The 13,376-nt window shown below is 39.0% G+C and overlaps 1 long non-coding RNA gene across 1 annotated transcript in view; it reads right to left on the bottom strand.

Moving 5' to 3' along the window:
• Positions 1–565: 565 nt before the first annotated feature.
• Positions 566–13,376, bottom strand: part of LOC103795698 (uncharacterized) — a 174,553-nt gene continuing 161,742 nt past the window's right edge. Inside the window, exon 9 of the long non-coding RNA XR_013521690.1 lies at positions 566–4,718. This is a non-coding gene — a long non-coding RNA (uncharacterized LOC103795698). The remainder of the gene's footprint in view (positions 4,719–13,376) is intronic.

Genomic DNA, 13,376 nt, shown 5'->3' with positions numbered 1-13,376 from the left:
TTTAACATCCATTGTGATGTGGGTAGAGGACATTTGGTGAGAAAGTTGGAGTTCAGTGTTGAAATGTTAATTCCTTTTGGGGAGATTGATATTCGTATAAAAATGGTTTAGGAATTTTAGGGAAGTACAAGAATTGCTAGAGTATAGAAGCAGTAGCTCAGTTTAAGAAACTGCATTTTTAAGAGCATGAACCCAGGCTCTGAAACAGCTATTACAATCATATATGTACCATGTGAGCAGCTAGATTTATTCCAAAGAGCTACCATTTCAAGCCCAGAGAAATAAAGATGTAATGTTTAATGTGTTCTGAGGAGAATGAGTAGCCTGAAGTATAGTGGGAAGCCTGCTGCACTGGAGCCAACTAACCTGGATTCAAGTCTGTACATCACATGACCCTGAGCAAGCAATTTATCCACTTTGAATCTCAGTTTCTTCACCTGTAACATGATATTTTAAATGTTAAAGATAGTATTAAAACAAAAGTGTATGGGAAAAAGTTAAAAAGACAAGACTTTAAGACTTGCAATAGAAGAGAGACTCAGCTCAACTCCACTGAGCAGGAGGCCAGTGTTTTTTTTTTTTTTTTTTTTTAATTTTTTATTGCATTTTAGGTTTTGGGGTACATGTGCAGAACATGCAAGACAGTTGCATAGGTACACACATGGCAGTGAGTTTTGCTTCCTTTCTCCCCTTCACCCACATTTGGCATTTCTCCCCAGGCTATCCCTCCCCACCTCCCCCTCCCGCTGGCCCTCCCTTTTTCCTCCCAATAGACCCCAGTTTTAAATGCTAGGGTGGGGTTATTATAGGCCATCAGGGTTTGCTAATTGATTTTGCCTGTAGGTAAAGGTAAAACTTTCTTGTATCTTCATGACAAAAGGCAATTTGTAAGTGGTAATTTGGTAGATGCAAGGCAGAACCAAAGTTAGGTTCCTACCTCCTGTCTCTAACTGGGAGATATTAACAGATTGAGGTCCTGTCATCCTTAAGGTTTACATTTCAAAGGAATGGCTCCCAGAAATTTGAGAATGATATTCATAGGTTGTACACCTGGTAAGAAGTCTTTTAAAATATTTACACCTCAAAGGGACAGAGAAAGAATTTACAATTACAAGTTTTATAAAGAAAGTTTTCCATGGAAAGGGAGGTCAGGGGCCTAAAGGCAGGAAATAGACTGTAAAGTTTGATCAAGCTGAGAAAAATGTAAAGAAGCCTTTGGTAAATACTGCCTGAAAAGCAACTGATTCAGGCCGTGGAACATATTAGGTGTTCAAGGAATGAGAAAAGTCATAGCTATTATTACTAATAAGTACTGCTATAGAAAACCAAATCTGAATGAAATAAAACCCCCATCAACCTACATTCTGATAAATGCTAAGTTACGTTTCATGGGAAAAGAACGAATGTTTTGGCTAACCATGAATTCACCAGTTAGCGTAAGTTGGAGGGAACTAGTGGACACAAAAGCCTCATCTGGGCTTGTGTCATACCTTGGAGGCCGACCCTCAGCAAATTCTCTGAGTAGTACCCCTTGCCTCCCACATCAAAGGTATCTGGAAAGAGACAGAACTGGAGAACAAAGCAATGGAGGACATTCTTTTCACTAACAGAAAAAGATGTAAGCCAAACCAAATATTTTATACCTTTCGTGTCATGCCTAATGTGACATTGAACACTGGCAGAAACTACCTCTTGTTGGTGCTTGCTTTGAGGTGAAAGAAGATATGGTGCAAAGATTCTGAAAACAACATACTCCAAAGCGTATCAACTGTTAGAACCCCACATTGTATATAGTACAAGAGAATTCAAAGCCTTCTGCAGATTCAGTTTAATATCACTGGAGGACCAGAGGCCTCTGGAAAACTCATACTAGATAAAGGTTCTGTCCACTGAAGAAGTCCACCCAGGGAACATGATCAATAGTAAATTTAGGGTTGATATATATAGTTTTGAAGTGTCTCAATAGAATATTATGAATATTCCTGTATTGTGAGCCACATCAACTTGAATATGTAGTTCTAATCAACTAAAATCTGGATTGCTCGCAGCTTGCCAAAATTTCATGGGAAAAGTACTTTTCTTTTTGTGGTTTCATTGCCAGAATATTTTTTTAAAGTAGACAGATAAATATATTTTGATTGGCCAAAATTTAAAAGTCCAAGATGGCTTCCAAAGAGGTTCTGTAGTTTGAATTATGTGATAATGCAATAAAACAAGGATATTTTGGCTGAAGAAGAAGAGGAACACAGAAGCAAAGAAGGTAGAATTTGGGTGCCACTCCCAGGAATGCTTGTCTTCTGTCTTTAGAGTAACATCAGAATTGGAAATGTTTTTTTAAAAAATAATTTAGCCCAATCCATTCATTTCTAGATAGCAAAACAAAACAAAACAAAATATTTGTTTGAAATGGTAGAAAGCACTCAAGGACATTTCTTGGTCCTTAAATGAAGACCTCTCTTCTGTAATCATGGACAAATAGAACACTGTTCTCTTTTAGTGGGTATCTGACAGGGGACAGCATAGATCTTCAGTGTGACATTGCTGAGAGAATGTGGCTTTTGTTTGCTACTTAGTGGTAATAGTACTTACAGGTAGACATTACTAAAATCATCTAAAAATAGACATTTATTGACAATGTTGAAAGAATTACAAATCCAATCCCCCTCTTCTTTTTCCTTTTGTGCTAGCTGTGTCTAAGCCTGTGTGGCATGTACTATCTTTCACTATATTACAAACTCTATGAGCAAGCATCTTATAATTATTTTTATTTTCTGAGTGCTAACAGAGTCGACCACTCAGATGGTTAATATATATGTATATTTGCTTAATATGCATGCATGTATATATATTTACATAATATGTGTGCATGTATATATACATGCATGTACATATATGTGTGTGTATTCATACACACACCTGAGTGTGTGGTTACTTGTGGCTGTAATGATTGACTGCTTACTGCTTAACAAGGAATAATGGCTACTTTCAAAGTAATAGGGCTGCAGAGGAGCTTTAACTCCTCAAGCATTGGCAAAAGCAGGTTAAAGTGTTCATTCAACTGGGGAGCCAGTGTGTGTATGAATAATCTTGTAGTGGGGACTATACTAAGAGAAGGATAATCTATAGACATGTCATGTTTGATTCTCACTCACCTCACCCTTGACATCATTCCCAGTGGCTTCTGGATGTATATTGAAATTGTAGAGTAGCACAGGTTTGTCTGTGAATCTTTCCCTAAACCCTCAGGAAGAATTAATTATTTCTTTCTTTGTACTTACAAAGCAGTATCTGACTCTACTGCAGCCATTACAATCTTTTATACTATTTGTCTGTCTCTCATTAAATTTCGAGTTGTTTAAGTGCATGGACTATGTCTTAGCTATTTTCATATCCATTAGTTTCTTTCATATAGCAGACGAATGAATGAATAAGGATAAATGCTGGACTTTGACTATACTTCCCAAGTGCCTGTCAGTCTGTCCACCTGTTTGTCTGACAATCAATCAATCAACTATTGGCACTGTTCTAAGTGCTATAGAGATACTAACTCATTCAAACCTCCTAACAAGTTTATTTTACAGAGGAGGAACCTGAATTTCAAAGAGACTAAATAACTTGCTGAAGGTGACACACATTATAAGGCAGAACAAAGAATTCACACCCAGTGAGTGTGGCTGCAGAGTTTCGACTAACTGATCTCACTAGACTGTGCCTTTCCTGGCCTAGATGTTCAGCATTTAAGATGTTAAGAGATCAGGATCCAAAAATAGTGGAAACAGGACAATTTATTCTGACTAGGAATAGTGGGAAGCAGTTATGTCTGCAGCGAGAGGTTTCTGTTGACCACAGGTGGTTCACAGGGCTCCTTGTTGAAAAATAATCGAGAAGGAGGATATTGGAATAAAAATGGTGTTTCAGAAGTAGAGGTAAAGAAGTGAGGCAGAAGAAATTTGAGGCTCAATTTCCTTACAGTAGCATCTGGACATATCTGGAGTAATTTTCTTTGTTTGTACCTTGTCCTGCTCTCTCTTCTGAAGAAGTGACTAGCACATAGGCTTATTAATTCTAAGGGCTTATAAATGAAAATGATATCTTTGTTATTGTTGTTTTATCATAAAGTAAGCTGACATTTCACAATGTGTTCTGCAGATATTTTCAAAGGCTGCCAGAGTCTGCTCTGGGGCCTGTGGTTGACTACATAAACTAGAGGGTGAAGCATACTGAAACCTCTGAGGTGTTACTATTTTCTTAAAAAATAAAACTCCCAGTGTATTATTACCTGATAAAGGCAGGCTGTACAACAACCCAACACTGTGTGCTTCTCATTGACAACTTAGAAAGAAAAGGAACAAATTTACAGTTTCTATTTTGAATCCATTGTTAAGCCCCCAGGAATGTGTGCCTTAAAAGCCCATTTGGTGCCTTGGAGAAGCATGGTGAACAGTTACACTTCACGTTATTCATGTCCTTCAGGGAAATGCTCTTGTTCTTGTTGAAGTAAAGTTTCTGGAGGGAACACTTTGCATTATGTATCCGTCTCTACTCACTCTGATTACTTTTTGTGAAGTTCCCTTGGGTTCTTCCAAACTAGACACAGTCTCTAAATTCTCAGTGATGCTGTTCACTTCTAATACATGTTGTTCCAGCCTCATTGCCATAATCATTCCCAGATTCAGAGGGACCAGGTGGGGAAGTGATCCAGGATGCTTACTGGTAGGCTGCAAGGAAAACATCTAAATGAAAATGAGTAGATTCAGGCCAAAGCAGCTAAATGCTGCAAGAACTCTAACCTCCCGTGTAGGTAAGTCCCCACACTCATTTGCTTAGACGCAAGACAGTCTCTTAAAATCAACACTTGGGAAAGTGTGCATCTCTTAACATACTATTCACATGACTCCTAGAGAGTGACTTGAGCCTGAAGGAAAATGTCTCTATTTCAGACCTGCAGTTTTATTCTTTCAATTACTATTTGTTCCTACTTCTTGTCTTGCGTTTCTCTTCTTTCTTCTATTTCCCTTTCTTTTAACTCTCTCTCTCTCCCTCTCTCCCTCTTTCCCTCTCATCCTCTCTCTCTCTCTTTCCAATGCTATCCAGCAGAACTTTCTCTGATAACCAGAATGGTCTACATTTCTACATTTGCACTGCCCAATGCAGTAGCTTCTAACTGCATGTTACTACTGAGAACTTGAAATGTCGTATGACTGAGGAATGGCATTTGAAATTTAATTTAATTCAATTTAAAGTTGAATAACCACAGGTGACTAATTGGTATCAAATTGGCCAGAGCATCTTCAGATCAACTGTTTATCTCTAACTGTATTATTGTATTATTCAGATGTTGGTGACTGAATGTTAATAACCTCTTTAGCGCATTTATTTTTTTTCTTTTTAAAAAATTATTTATCATCAGAGAAACTTGATCCATCTTGCAGAGTTTGGTTCAAGTTTTTCCAAACCCTTCACCTCAACTTTAGAGGGATCTCAGAGCCAGAGAATACTTAGTGTTTTTGTTTTTGTTTTTGAAGACAGAACGCTTTCCTCTGGTTGTCTGCACACTAGATATTCTCTAGTTAGGGATGCAGGGCACCCCACTGTGACTGGAGGTTCAGATGGGGCTCATTTGCCAGGCATGGGAGCAGGTATATTTGAAAATTTCATGAGTGAAGGCAGAGGTCAGCAGACTCTTTGACCATCTGCAGGGATAAACAATGTTGGTACAAGGGTCTTGAGCCTGGGAAAAAAATGGAGGAGTGTGAAAAGAGATAGTAGGAAGAAAAGGAAGATAAATGAGAAGGGACAATAAGAATACTCACATTAAGAGTGAGAATGTCACTAAGTGATCTTAGTCACAGCTCTGCCTCTAGTTATCTATTAGATAGACTCTCTTACCAAAAAAACCTTTAATCAGCCACAGAGGCTTCTATCTCAGGATTTGGTGTGGCTCTGGGGGCAAAGATGGGGGGATGTCAGTTAATCCTATGTATCCTCCAGAATCTATCAGAATTCAACTTCAGGTGAGTTTAATACCACCCTCAAGGAGAGCAGCCACTAATTTATGTCTTTCTTTTTCTTATTTTTCTCTTTTCCTTGAACTACATTTTTTTTTTTAGCTTGACGAATATGACCAGGGAATCTAGTGACTGCTTTGTTTTTGGTTAGCAATTGTTCTGATTAGTGAAAGAGAATATTAAATACATTTTATTAGGATACTAATAAAAGCAAATATATTTCTTATAAATCTAAAATTTTGCTAAATAATATATTTTTTTCTTCCTGAGCAGTTTGCCTGCAATCCTGGAACCACGTTTCTCATATCTGGGAAATCTATTTTACATTGACTTATTGTATTTGCTACATTTTATATTGACTGGCATTGCTGTATTTTAAATGTATTTGTGTCTAGACTTGTAGGGCTTTAGCTACAGCCAATTTCTACATTATTAAGAGGGTTATTTTGAGTGGCCCCTGTGAATAAACCTAATTTTCCCCTCTGATTAGTGCTTAATTTGAAATTGTTTGTGCTGTGATGAAATCTTTCTTGAGTTTCACTTCCAGATTCCAGTTTTCATTCCCAGAGGTTCCCTTTGATTACATAAATGCTTTCAGGGTGATTATGTGGGCAAAATTGTATATTAGATAGTTTAGTGCTTTCTGTAAAAAATTGTGTTGTATAGAAAGAAGGGCTGTGAGTTAAGTTTTACGTACTTCACAGTTACATGATTGTTTCCTCTCTTCAATGTAAAATATACCCTGTATCTGTAGCCCTTCAGAATTTTGTCACTCAGCCTTTAATTAGAGATTCGTGTATCTTTGAGGTTTCATGTTCCATTGCAGGATGATTTTTCTACGTATACACATCAAGCTTTTCAGAATATAATTTCTCAGGTCCCTCTCCCTCTCCTCTCCATTCTTCAATTTTTATAATCAATGTCTTCAGAAATAAAGCAATATGTTCATTATAATTCCCAAAATCTAACTAAAAATCATGGCACATGGTTTCCCTCTAGACCAATGCTTGCATTATAAATCTCTGTACATATATTCTCTGATCCCTGGCCAGATAGTGTGCCGTCTGCACTCACAGGTCCACAGCTGGGGAGAAATTTTGCCTTAGGATGAATCAAATCTTGAGTCTCACCCATACCTGATCGAGATGACATTAAATGAGATTTTGGACTAGCGTTGATGTTGAAATGGGTTAAGACTTTTGAAGATGTTATGTCCTTTGCATGTGACAAGCACATAAATGTTGGGGCAGCCAGAGAGCAGAGTGTTACAGATGACCTTATTTGGAGCTAGAATCTTAATAGAGGCAATCAAGTTAAAATGAGGTCATTAGGGTTGGCCTTAATCTAATATGACAGTGTCATTATAAAAAAGAGGAATTTGGACACAGACATGCACAGAGGGGTTACAATTTGAAGATATAAAGAAAACACCGTGCAAATGTGAATATAGCCATCTTCTTGCCAAAAGGGAGGGCTGGAACACATCCTCCCTTCACAGCCCTCAGAAAGAATTAACCCTACCAATGCTTTGATTTTGAATTTCTGGCCTCCAAAATTGTGAGGCAATAAATCTCTGTTGTTAAGCCCCACAATTTGTGGTACTTTGTTATAGCAACCCTAGAAAACAAACATGATGCCAGGTCCCAAGCTGATTGGACGGGGAGATGGGACAGACAAAATGGCCTATGTAGCACATACTGATTCAGTGACAGCTCCAGACATTGCCTAGATAGATATTCACATCCAGCTTGCCACAATATTATTTTCTGTATTTCTCCTTTTTATTACTTTCCATTTTTGTAAATTTCTCTCATTCTCTATAAATCTCAAAGAATGCCCATAGCCAGCACAAGGGTAATATCTGCAAATTTTCAGTAACATCATATGTTAACATCACACCTAAGAGATGCTGAAAATGTTCACTCTTACTAAGAATGTAAGAATCCCCCTTTAACTATAGGGGGTAAGTTCTCAGACTCCTAGTAGTTGCCTGAAACTACAAATGATACCAAACCCTATATACCTTACGTTTTTTCCTGTACATTTATACCCATGATAAAGCTTAATTTACAAATTAGGCACAATAAGAGATTAACAATAATAACTAATAATAAAATAGAACAATTACAGAATAAAATTCTATAATTGTAATAAAAGTTTTGTGAATGTGTTCCCTTGCTCTTTCTCTCAAAATATCTTAATATTTTCAGTCTGCAATTGACCACTGGTAACTGAAACCACTGGAAGTGTAACCATGGATAAGAGGGGACTAATGTATTAGCTAATATTTGCTGACCACCTGCCATGTTCCAGGTCACATATTAAGATATTAACTTATTTAGTTATTACAACATTACATAAAAGTTGGAATTATCATTTTCCTCATTTTAGAAAGCAAAGGAGAGGGGCTGTGCCTCACTCCTCTAATCCTAGCACTTCAGGAGGCCAAGGCGAGAGGATCACTTTGAGCCCAAGGAGTTTGACACCAGCCTAGGCAACATAGTGAGACTTTGTCTCTACAAATGAAAAAAAAAAAATAGCTGGGCATGGTGGCTTGCACCAATGCTCCCAGCAACTCAAGAGGCCGAGGTGGGAGGATTGCTTGAACTCATGAAGTTGAGGCTGCAGTGAGCTGTAATTATGCCACTGGACTCCAGCCTGGGCGACAGAGTGAGACCTTGTCTCGGGGGGAAAAAAAAGGCAAAGCAAGGAACTGAGGCAGAAGTGTTCAGCAACATGATGAAGCTCACATCCAGTTAGTGGCAGAATAATGAGCACTGGTATGGTTTTAATCATGTCTCCTCTAAAAGAATCAAATTCCAGGTTGAGAAAATGGAAGTAAGGTAAGATTTAAGTATGGAGGCCACAGGCAGATAATCACTTTTACATATTGAAAGACATCATTTAAGAAACAGTTCAAATCAAACATTTCCAATTTTTCCCACTGAAGATTTTTCCAACAGTAAAACCTAACATTGGTAGTCATTACATCAATTCACATTTTAAGCCACAGACAGACCAAAAACAGTTGCTGCATCAGCTCAAAGGAACGTTCTTCTATAATCAATTAAATTCATTGCACTTGATTATTCAATTCCTGCCAAGACACAATTTAAAAATCCTATTTACAACAATTTGTTTTACAATTTCCAGGACCACTAAAATGACCTCCTGAGGACCTGGAATTTTAAAAGATTATTTTACAGTGTTGCCTGAGGACAAAATAGCAGGAAAACAAAAACAAACCTCACTTAGATCTTAATGCCACCCAGGTGAAATATACACTCTTCATTCATCAGGCTTTAATTTACGTGTTATAACTGTTATCATGAGACATGATTTGTGCTGTAAGTAACTGAAGGACTTTGGAGACCTCAGAATTGGACTCCCACTATGGCTTGACCATGCAGTTTCTGTTTACCTTAGCAAGTCGCCTACCCTCTCCGAATTTCAGTGACCTAATCTTTAAATGAAGACAACAGTGCTTATGTGACCGGTGGGTATGAGAATTAGATAGAATAGTGAGCATGAGACATTTAGTGCATTGCAAACATTACCTTTTCCTTCCATCCAACTTTTCCGTCGTTCATTCTCCCAGGTGTGCAGCCTGATTCTATGACTTTATGTCAGCTTGCCAAAGGTTGACATGAAGAACCTTGAGAACAGCCACAGAAGTAGACTAAAGCTTGACCCAGAACCACTTAAAAGTCAATTCCCAGCTTGTATTTTTGTTGGTCAAAGAAAAGTGAAGACTGTATAGGTGATAGGATTTCTGGCCTCCACTTGCACAAGGATAGGTTTTTATTTAAGAATTTTCAGGAGAGAGGTTTTTAATTTTCATTTCACTCAGAGCCAAGATAAAGATAGGTAATTATTCCCATGATTTTCATCTAAATGTTGTGTATATGTGTGTGTGTGTGTGTATTTTAAGTTTATCCTCTTTACCTATTTCCTTTTGAGAGTTTTGGTTTTGAGTCTTTAGTCTCAGGTCTCTGAGTTCCAGTCTTCTCCTTGAGTGGGCCCTAAACTGTCCTTTTACTTTTTTGGTAAAAACTCATCTCTAGATCATCAAGAATTGGCAGAAAGCCATGGGCAGAATCCTGCTTCAGTGCATTCATACTTCTGTAGCTTTACCTTCCGGATTTCTAGTCTATAAAGATTGCTTTTAATTTCCTGACAGCAAATCAGTGAATTTAAAAACATTTTACAAAGTACTTTTTTTTTTTTGCTTTCACATTTTTACATACCCTGTGCCATTCTTCATATTTATAGGAATAGAATTCCAGTCTCACAGATTATTTCTAACCCTTTCTAAATAGAATACTAAGGAAATTCTCTTAGTTTTCTTAGGTTGCCATAACAAAGTACAGTAGTCAAGATGGTTCATACACCATAAACTCATTTTCTCAGGTTTGAAGGCTAAGAGTCTGAGAACAAGGTGCTGCTATGGTCTGTTCCCAATGAAGGCTCTCCCCTTGGGTTGCAGACTGCAGCTTTCTTGCTGTGTCCTCTCATGACCTCTTTGTGTGATTGAGGGGAGGAAAAGACAGAGCAAGATTTCTAGGGTCCCTTCCTGTAAGAGCACTAATCTCACCATGAAAACTCCAGCCTCATTATCTCATTTAGCCTAATTACCAACTATAGGCCCTGTTTTTAAATACATTGCATGTCAGAGCTTCAACATAGGAATTTGGGGAACACAGCAGTCCACAACAACTTATTTTTTTTTTGAAACAATGGCTTTTTGCTGTGTGCAGGAAGCAGATATCACACCAACTGGTATGATCTTGAATTTCAACACTTGTAATGATAATCCAACTCAAAGAGTTGTTGAACAGGAATAGTTCCTGCCTGTAGCTCCCAGCAAGATCAGTGCAGAAGGTGGGTAATTTCTGCATTTCCAACTGAGGTACACAGCTCATCTCATTGGGACTGGTTAGACAAAGCAGTGTGGGGCATTATATCACCTGGGAAGTGCAAAGGGTCAGGGAACTCCCTCCCCTTGCCAAGGAAAGCCTTGAAGGACTATGCCATGTGGGATGGTCCACTCTGGCCCGGATACTGTGCTTTTTCCACAGTCTTCACAATACCCAGACCAGGAGATTCCCTCTGGTGTCTATGCCACCAGGTCCCTGGCCTTCAAGCACAAAACTGGACAACCATTTGGGCAGACACCGAGCTAGCTGCAGGAGTTATTTTTCTTATCCCAGGATCACCTGGAATGCAAGCAAGACAGAACCATTCACTCCCCTGGAAAAGGGGCTGAAGCCAGGGAGCCAAGTGGTCTAGCTCAGTGGATCCCACTCCCATGGAGCACAGCAAGCTAAGATCCACTGGCTTGAAATTCTCACTTCCAGCACAGCAGTCTGAATTTGACCTGGGATGCTTGAGCTTGGTCGGGGGAGAGGGGAACCCACAATTACTGAGGCTTGAGTAGGCGGTTTTTCCCTCACAGTGTAAACAAAGCTACTAGGAAGTTTGAGCTGGGTGGAGCCCACCATGGCTGGGCAAAGCCCATGTAACTAGACTGCCTCTTTAGATTTCTCCTCACTGGGCAGGGCATCTCTAAAAGAAAGGCAGCAGCCCCAGTGAGGGGCTTATAGATGAAATTCCCATCTCCCTGGGACAGAGCACCTGGAGGAAGGGGCGACTGTGGGCGCTTCAGCAGACTTAATTGTTTCTTCCTGCCAGGTCTGAAAAGAGTAGCAGATCTCCCAGCACAGTGCTCAAGCTCTGCTAAGGGACAGACTACCTCCTCAACTGGGTCCCTAATGCCCCTGCCTCCTGGCTGGGAGACACCTCCCAGCAGGGGTTGACAGACACCTCGTACAGGAGAGCTCTGGTTAGCGTCTGGCAGATGTCCCACTAGCATAAATCTTCCAGAGGAAGAAACGGGCAGCAATCTTTGCTGTTCTGCAGCCTCCACTGGGAATACAGGCAAAAAGGTCCTGGAGTAGAGCTCCAGCAAATGCCAATGGACCTGCGGCAGAGGGTCCTGACTGTTAGAGGGAAAACTAACAAAGAGAAAGGAGTAGCATCAACATCAACCAAAAGGACATCCACAAAAGCTCCATCCAAAGCTAGCCAGCATCAAAGACCAAAGGTGGATAAATCCACAAAAATGAGGGAAAACCAATGCAAAAAGGCTGAAAATACTGAAAACCAGAATGCCTCTTTTTCTTCAAAGGAACACAACTTCATGCCAGTAAAAGAACAAAACTGGATGGAGTAGGAATTTTACCAATTGACAGAATTAGGCTTCAGAAGGTATGTAGTAACAAATTCCTCCAAGCTAAAGGATCATGTTCTAACCCAATGCCTCTTTCAATCTAAGAAATCTAAGAAAGCTAAGAATCCTGAAAAAACGGTTAGAGGAATTACTAACTAGAATAAGCAATTTAGAGAAGAACATAAATTACCTGATGGAGCTGAAAAACACAGCATGAGAACTACATGAAGCATACACAAGTATCAATAGATAAATCAATTAAATAGAAAAAAAGGATATCACAGATTGATGGTAAACCTAATGAAATACAGTGTGAAGACAAGAGTAGAGAAAAAAAAGAAACAAACAAAGCCTCCAAGAAATATGGGACTATGTGAAAAGACCAAACCTACATTTGATAGGTGTACCTGAAAGTGATGAAGAGAATAGAACCAAATTGGAAAACATTCTCCAGGACATTATCCAGGAGAACTTCCCCAAACTAGGAAGACAGGCCAACATTCAAATTCAGGAAATACAGAGAACACCACAAAGACACTCCTTGAGAAGAGCAACTTCAAGACAAATAACTGTCAGATTTACCAAGGTTGAAACCAAGGAAAAAATGTTAAGGACAACCAGAGAGAAAGGTCGCATTACCCACAAAAGGATGCCAATCAGACCAAAAGAAGATGTCTCCGCAGTAACCCTAAAACCGAAAGAGAGTGGGGCCCAATACTCAACATTCTTAAAGAAAAGATGTTCAACCTAGAATTTCATATCCAACCAAACTAAGCTTCATAAGCAAAGGAGAAATAAAATTCTTTATGGACAAGGAAATGCTGAGACATTTTGTCACCACCAGCCCTGCCTTACTAGAGCTCCTGAAGGTAGTACTAAACATAGAAAGTAATGACCGACACCAACCACTGCAAAAACATACCAAATTGTAAAGAACATTGACACTATGAAGAAACTGTATCAACTAATGGGCAAAATAACCAACTAGCATTATAATGACAGGATCAAATTCACACATAACAATATTAACCTTAAATGTAAATGGGCTAAATGCCCCAATTAAAAATACATTGACTGGCAAATTGAATAAACAGTCAAGACCCATTGGTGTGCTATATTCAGGAGACCCATTTCACATG

This window comes from Callithrix jacchus, chromosome 8, assembly GCF_049354715.1.
Source record: "Callithrix jacchus isolate 240 chromosome 8, calJac240_pri, whole genome shotgun sequence".
In the NCBI taxonomy this organism is placed as follows: Eukaryota; Metazoa; Chordata; class Mammalia; order Primates; family Cebidae; genus Callithrix; species Callithrix jacchus.
Note: the sequence above shows the minus strand (reverse complement) of the source record. Positions and strands in the feature narration are given on the sequence as shown.